This window comes from Marmota marmota, unplaced genomic scaffold (assembly GCF_001458135.2).
Source record: "Marmota marmota marmota unplaced genomic scaffold, marMar, whole genome shotgun sequence".
In the NCBI taxonomy this organism is placed as follows: Eukaryota; Metazoa; Chordata; class Mammalia; order Rodentia; family Sciuridae; genus Marmota; species Marmota marmota.
Genome location: NW_026000136.1, coordinates 45,668 through 54,275, shown reverse-complemented (window position 1 = coordinate 54,275; position 8,608 = coordinate 45,668). Strand labels below are relative to the sequence as shown.

The window sequence follows — 8,608 nt, the reverse complement described above, 5'->3', positions numbered from 1 at the left end:
AAGGTTCTCCAGGCAGGAGTTGCAGCCTTCCTGGCAGCTATCTTGACCTTGACCCTCAAAGAGGGCAGTGTCTCTGGGGCTACTTAGTGGACCACCTTTGTGTTACTTATGGGGTTGAGTCTTAGCCTTTGTTGCCAGAGAGTTGTTTCTCCCTTGGATCTCCCTCCCTGAGATATTTAGTCTTTGATTGAGGCTGAAGGCTATCTAGGTGGCAGCCAGTTGCTTTTTTCACTTTCTTTACCCACTGGTACCAGAATCTACTTTCTCTCTTACAGCTCATTGCCCAAGGCACAGGTGACCCAGGAGGCTTTGAAGGTCTGTGTTGTGGGAATGGGTGGAGCCACTGTGCATTCAGCAATGTGGGACACTTGTTTTGAGAGGCTGAGTGATGAGAGTCATCTGCAGATTTTCTTCTACATCACATTGACAATGAAGTTGTGATGGATGCAGTCAGTAATTCCTTTATATCAGCTGTCATTTATGGCTAGAGACTGACCTAGAAGCCTGTAGTCCTGGGACCAAAAAGGAGGAAGCAGATTTGGGAATATTGTTGAATAAAGTAATTGATGATTAGGGGTACAAAGGTGTATCCACAGGTGTGGCTGTATGCTGGACCAGTAGTCAATGACGGGTAAGATCCAATTGCAATGGTACCAACCTAAGACATGAGGCTGACGCCTTGAGGTCAGCTCATCTGATGACGGGTAAGGACCATATGTAATATTGGTCAACCTAAGGCAGGCTCGGTCCCTAAGGCACATGCTTGTTGTTTAGACAGAGATGGGGAAATGTTGAGAGCCATAGCCGAAGGGGCCCCAGCAATCTTCCAGCTGATTGGCTCACTGTGACCCCAGCAAACTTCCAGCTGCCAGCTGATTGGCTCCTCTGCAGTGATGCTCATTGGGCTGTTTCCCCACCCTTTCAGACCACGGAGCTGCTCATTGGAGGACTCTATTGGCTCCCCCCATGTGACCCAGCCAATCAGCCTCAAAAGCAGGAAGAGTGGGGGGTTGAGAGGCTTGTGGAAAGCCAGTGGTGGCAGTTGGGCTCTGAGGGAATTCCTGAAGAGCTCGTGTGGTGCGGCATGTGTGTTCTGAAAATAAACTTTGTTTCTGCTTGATAAGTGGCTCGTGAATTGTGCCCAGCCAGATTGTGGCAATAGACCTATTCAGGTTTTCATATATTGCCTCCAAATTTTCTGCTTCTATCGACTCCTTCTCCAAAATGATATCCTTTAAAGATGACTCTAAGCCTTCATACTCTTTTTGAATAAGTCTAACTTTTTCAAGTAGTTCACATTTTTCTTCAATTAGTCCAGAAACTTTTAGAGCAAGCTCTTTTTCTCTTCTCATGTAATACCTGCTTCTCACAGACTGATAACTTCTCCACAAAAACAAGAGAACAACAAAAAATCCAATAGCTTTACATATCACCAACTCCCACAGACAGCCATGAGGACTAGGGTGTGTTTCCATGTCTTCAGACAAGGCAGACTACAACCCTGCTTACTTCTTCTAGGACCACCCCCAAGTAGGGCTGAGAGGTAGCTCTTTCCCCCTCATCATGCTAAGGCTTCTTTGGCTATTCCCTCTACAGCCACAACATGCCCAGCCACGCCAAAACAGGCTGTGGACACTCAGGCCTTTGGTCAGGAACAAACCTGCACCAGGCAACAGAGCAGACCATTATGAACTAGCAGGTGGGGGGGGGGCTGTGGGCATGGGCATGGGGAGCCCTGGCAATGGGCTCTCAGGGGCCTAGCACACTCATGCTGCCTGTCAGGAAAGTTGTGGCCCCTTCACTATGCTGTGCATCCTGAAGCAGCACAGGTTCAAGCCTGTCCCAATCAAACCAGAGAGGAGTCTTCTCCAGGTCAACCACCTGTTGGTTTGGTTTAGTCCAGGCCAAGGCAGAACTTCTATACAGTCATAATATCACCCAGCTTGATGTCACTAAAATTCTAAAGCTCTAAAATTTTAAAGAGCTAGTACATCATATATTTATATTTGTGCCACTTGCTTTTTTGTTTTAATGACTCATTTCTTTTCTGCCCCTCTTGTCCCCTCTTTTTCTTTCCTTCCTTCCTTCTTTTTCCCATTCCTTTTCTTGCAGTGTTGGGGGTTAAACTCAAAGGGGTTAAACTCCTTGTACATGCTACAAGCTCTGTACCTCTGTTCTACCTTCAGATTTTTTCAATAGAGGAAAACTCTGTTAGACTATTTTAAAAATAATTTTAGAAGAGTTGCAAACATGGGCACAAATGTTTGATAAGTTATTTTTAAATAGTATAGCATATCTAATGTTTCTAAAAAGAAGGATCTTAAAACTTGAGTTGGTTTTCATGTCAGTTTTTGTAGTCTACTATTTATTTAAGAGTCTTCAAAATCTGTTTTCAGATGTTCTTTTCACTTCTCATAGGATGTAAACACTTCTAAGGAAGTGGTCATTATAAATATATAGCAAACGGAAGGATAAGATCAGTGAGATCCTGCCTCAAACAAAACAGAATACAATGTTGCATGGGATTCTCACCCAGAGACAGGGGACACCAGGGTATTCATAGGGAGCAGTGTTTATTTGTGTGCTTTCAGCCTCAGTGGATTCTTATCCAAAGGCTGAGCATTTAGTGTAGGGAGTGATCCCTTATATATTCTGGTTGGTTTCCTTTTACATACTAGCCTTTGTCTTCATATGAGGGAATACACATTCCTATTTGGGCATTGTATTTCTATATTACAAAGTATCAAGAAGGTTCAAAACTGATTTCCCAAAGGCTCACAATGATACATATGACATCATATTCTCTTTCCTTTGTTCTGATAAATCTGTACCACAAAATGTAGCTCAGTGATAAAGCACCCCTGGCTTGTATTCCCAATACCAAACCAAATAAATGGCAGATACACTTAATTTAGGACAGAGAATTTAGCATTATAATGAGTTTTAGTGAGCAAAGTTTACCCTAGGTCATTTAGAAGAGGAGCTATGAATGTTTGGCTGGTTTAAGTTGGTTGTTCCAGGCCTTTTCTAAAGAGCTGTTTCTGAAATAATGAAACAACTTCAAGGGCTGTTAGCTGAGCAGCTCTCTGCCTGCAATCACAGGTGTTCCTAAGTTCCTGCTTGGCAGCTCATCACTTTTTCCTGGTGGGGAGAAAAGTCTGAAGGTGGCAGAGCTTGACTTCTTGGGGGATCTCCTTCCTTTTAGGCTATTCTAAAAAACTTCCTCCAGCACCTCCAGTATCTGAGATGCAGAGAGTTTTGAATGGCCTCCAAATGTAGATCTTTGAGACCTGATCCTGGTCCTCACCTCACTCCACATTTCTTGGTTGTTTCCTGGGGCACCTCAAGGCCCTGATTTTGGAGGGCTCCACTTTCATCTCACCTCTATACCCCCCAGTGCACCCAGGGCTTCAGTTGCAGTACCTAACTGAGAAAAAGGTTCTCCAGGCAGGAGTTGCAGCCTTCCTGGCAGCTATCTTGACCTTGACCCTCAAAGAGGGCAGTGTCTCTGGGGCTACTTAGTGGACCACCTTTGTGTTACTTATGGGGTTGAGTCTTAGCCTTTGTTGCCAGAGAGTTGTTTCTCCCTTGGATCTCCCTCCCTGAGATATTTAGTCTTTGATTGAGGCTGAAGGCTATCTAGGTGGCAGCCAGTTGCTTTTTTCACTTTCTTTACCCACTGGTACCAGAATCTACTTTCTCTCTTACAGCTCATTGCCCAAGGCACAGGTGACCCAGGAGGCTTTGAAGGTCTGTGTTGTGGGAATGGGTGGAGCCACTGTGCATTCAGCAATGTGGGACACTTGTTTTGAGAGGCTGAGTGATGAGAGTCATCTGCAGATTTTCTTCTACATCACATTGACAATGAAGTTGTGATGGATGCAGTCAGTAATTCCTTTATATCAGCTGTCATTTATGGCTAGAGACTGACCTAGAAGCCTGTAGTCCTGGGACCAAAAAGGAGGAAGCAGATTTGGGAATATTGTTGAATAAAGTAATTGATGATTAGGGGTACAAAGGGTGTGGGGAAGGTTGAAAACACCTCTAAAAACCTTCCTGGGATACTTGGTAAGAGATGCTAAGAGGACAGGCAGGGCTCCTGACCCACCAGCTCATGAGCCATCGCTGCTCAATAGCCACAGAGTCAAAGCCACAACCTCATGCAATGCTGGCCTCTGAAGGGGTGACTGGAGCTTAGAAGGCAGAGCTGTCCAGGTACTAGTGGGATGGTTTCAGGGTCCAGCAGTGATTTCAGGCTTGGTGGCCACTCACTGGTATGTTTCCTGTTTTGCTGTGCTTAGGAAGTAAACTGCTATAGACATTTGTGTGCAGTTGTGTTTTTTTCCTTCATTTTTATTACAAGATTTTCTCAACTAAAATGTGTGTATATGCTTGAGAAATGTTAAAACTTTATTAAGATGAAATTATATACTTTAAAACTCTTTAAGCAAGTGTAAAGAAATGGAGACTTTTTATCATTTGGGACATTTTCCTGAGTAATGAAACCAAGCTTTGACAGGATGGTGTGAGAATTAGCACAGGAAGAGAAGAAAAAAAAGAAGAGTAAGAACCCAAGAACTTCTTGGCACAGAGATCAACCTTATATCTGTTTCTTGGGGCTGCTGTGACTTTGTAATAAGCTGGACAACTTAAAGCAATAGGATTTTTTGACTCACAAGTCAGGAGACTGGAAGTTGGAAATTAAGAGGCTGGCAGAGTGGGCTCCTTCTGGAAGCTCTGAAAGAGAAACCGACTCATGCTTCTCTCTTAGCCCCCGATGGCTGCCAGCAAGCCTTGGCTTTCCTTGTCCTGCAACTGTGTGACTCTGATCTTGGTCTCCATTGCAACTTGACTGTATCCCTGTGTGTGTGTGTGTGTGTGTGTGTGTGTGTGTGTGCATTTATCCTTTTCTTGTAAGGTCACCAACCATATTGGATTAGAGTCATTATTTATTTCTTCTACAAAGTTCACATGCAGACTTAAAATGAAATTTGGACTTTACCTTATCTTTTTGGAGAACACAGTTCAAACCACAAGTCATTTTTCTTTGGGAGAAAGAATTAAAATTTACTCCAGAGTATTACTATAGTTATAGTTGTGTAGTTTGTTGGTTACTGAGTTAATTAAAAACATTTCAACTTTCCTTGATAGGATATGTCCACCTCTCAATTTTGTTGCCTTTGAAATAACTCAGAGCTTCAATAGCCTCATGATATGCAAGGAATCCATCCAAAAACTAAAAATATATCATCGAGAGAAAATAAGGTAAAATTAAACAAATCAAGGTGTATACCATACCCATGGGATATAAGGCACAACATTATAAATGTACCATTTCTCCCATTAGGAATTTCTGGATTTAATGTATTCCCACTAAAAATCCCAAAAACTTTTTCTTTAAAAATTGACACAATGTTCCTAAAATTCTTATGGAAGTCCAAAACTAATAAGTGTAAAGATGCTCTTACAGACTAGATGTCAAGACCTATTATAAAAGTAATGCCAATGTAAGAATGAAATAAACTCAATAATGGATAAACTGAACAATGTAGTAGAAAACCCAAAACCTCAAACATCCATCCAGATGGGATCATCATCATGGCTCTGGAGTAGTCAAACATTTCTTAAACAGTACACAAAATTATGAAATTTAAACAAAAAAAATAATTAGTTAGACTATGTTAAAATTAAAAAGTTCTGTTCATCAAAATTCCTCAAGCTAGAGAGTTAAAAAGACAATTCACAGAATGGAACAAGTTATTTTTACAAATATATCCAATGAGTGACACACCACAAGTATATTAAGAATTCCTTCTAATCAGCAATAAAATGACAAATAACCCAATAAAATACTGGAAAATGTGAAAACAATTCTCCCAAATAGGATTTCCAATGGCAGCAATAATATTGAAAGTGATTATCACTGATTGTCAGGGAAATGAAACATTAAAAGCTACAAAGTTGTGCTGGAGTTGTGGCTCAGTGGTGGAGTGATTGCCTAGCACATGTGAGGCTCTGGGTTCAATCCTCAGCACCACATAAAAGTGAAATAGAGATATTGCATCCACCTACAACTGAAAAAAAATTAAAAAAAACTACAATGCAACATGACTACACACCCACTAGAATGCCTAAAGCAAAATGGGTAGACAATTATCAAATGTTGGTGAGGATCTGGAGCAAGCCAAACATTACATGCTGCTTAAGAGAATGAGAATTGGTACAAGAACTCTGGAAAACATTTCCATAGTATCTACCACAGCTGGACAAATGCAAATGCTTCTGGGATGTTAGTAATGTTTTGTATCTTGATCTAGGTATTCACTTCCTGATAATTCTTGAGCTGTGTTCTTTTCAGTGAGTATTCTTCCATATGAATATTACTTCCAAAGCATTTGATTTATTATTTTTACTAACAGTCCCTTTGGATATTGTTAAGCAAAAATACTTTACCTTGGAGGAGGACCTACTTGAATGGTTATGAGGACTTTGAAGCCTATAGTGTTAGTTTGGGTGTCTCAAGAAACAGGACTTCAAATAGGGAGATTTAGGAAGTGAAGCAAGAAAATATGGACATGAAACTAGAAATATGAGGTGGTAAAAGTAAAGAAGCCAAAAAAGGATTAATAAACCAGGCCATTACAATTGAGGGCAGCTGATGCTGACAGTCATTGGGGAGACAATTAAGGTCTAAAAAGGTAGTTTTCTCACAACTCCCCATCTATCATGAGTTCAGATCTACTTGCCAGGGCCATAAAACCTCACAACAATTTTAGCTTGCCCAGAAAGCAGATTGTGTTCCTCAAACCAGAGAAAAGTCTTCAGGTTAACAATAAAAAGTCCCTGGTATGTAGAGGAATGCCAAAGAGTCAGGTGTGGAACCAACTCAATTCCATTCTCCTACTTGTTGAGATTACTGTGTCCTTCAAAGTAATGACCACTTACGATAAAAACAATTTGAAAACATGCTTAAAATGGAAGTGTTAGTGGGAATGTTAACTAGAAGATCCTCTAGTAACTAGAAGATTCTCACTTCCAAATAGTATTTTTACAATTTCAGTGGTATACTTGGTTTCAATGCCAATTGATATTCATTTTCTTCCTCCACCACTCATTCTAGATTTCTTTCATCCATGGTTATTAGCATTTCAGTTGCTCCTGATGGGGAATTCAGATCTTCTTTAAGGGATCTGAGCCTTGGGAATAATGCCTTTGTCAAGCTGTGGTTTTTATCATTTCATTTTCTGTAATCAGTGGTATGGAATCACCAAGAGGCTTCAGATGAATATATTCTAGGCTCCAGACATATCCCTCTGCTGTGGTTTGCACAATTGTGTCTCCTGTGAATTCATGTTGAAACTTAATCTTCCTTGTGGTGGCATTAAGAGGTGAAGTCTTTTTATTAAGGTCATGAGTGCTGATTAATGGATTGGCGCTTTTATAAAAAGGGCTTATAAAAACTCAGCTCTAAGTGTATCAAAATCCTAGGTTTTAGATATGCACATGCTAGAAGAAAAGGTACATCCAACACTCCATTATATTGACTCAGGCATTGACTTAATAAGATCCTTAAAGCACAAGTAGTAAAAATCAAGAATAAACAAATGGGTTAACATCAAACTGAAAAGTTTCCTCACAGCAAAGGAAAGAAAATTGTGAAGAGAACATCTACCAAATGGGATAAAATCTTTGCCACCTGCATCTCAGATAGAGCATTAATTTCCAGACTATATAAAGAATTCAAAAAACTTAACACCAAAATACAAAGCAAAAACCAAATAACACCCAGTCGATAAATAGGTAAAGGAACTGAAAAGACACTTCACAGAAGAAATATTAATAGTCAACAAATCTATGAAAATATGTTCAACAACTTTAGCCATTAGAGAAATGAAAATTAAAACCACACTGAGATTCCATTTCACTGAAGTCAGAACGGTGATTTTCAAGAATACAAGTAACAATAAATATTGGTGAAGATTTGGGGTAAAAGGTACACTCATCATTGCTGGTGGGAATGCAAATTTGTGCAACTGGAAAGCAGAATGGAGATTCCTATGAAAACTTGGAATGTAACAACCATTTAACTCAGCTCTCCTACTCCTCAGTATATACCCACTCCTCAGCCTCCTACAGTGACATAGCCACTTCAATGTTTATAGCAACTCATTTTATAGTAGCTAAGTTATGGAACCAACCTAGGTATCCTTCAATCCATGAATGAATAAAGGAAATGTGGTATATATATACAATGGAGTATGTATGAATGAAGAATGACTATGAAAATGAAGAATGGCTATGATATTTGCAAGAAAATGCATGGATCTTGAGTCAATCATGCTAAATAAGACAGTCCCAAAAAACCAATGGTCAAATGTTTTCTCTGATATATGGAAGCTACCACATAATAATAAGAAATGAGGGAAAGATTATAAGCTCAGTAAATTAGACAATGGGGAATGGAGGGAGAGAAGAAGAGAAAAAGGAAAGTGGAATGAATCTGACATAGTTTTCCTATGTACTTATATAAAAACAACATAGTGACTCCCATCATTATGTACATCCATAAGAATGGGATTCTAAATAATAAATAAAATAAAAAGTATTC

General features: G+C 39.9%; 1 pseudogene; it reads right to left on the bottom strand.

The window, feature by feature from the left end:
* Window positions 1–1,546, bottom strand: part of LOC107155872 — a 9,656-nt pseudogene extending 8,110 nt beyond the window's left edge.
* Between the last annotated feature and the right edge of the window lie 7,062 nt (window positions 1,547–8,608).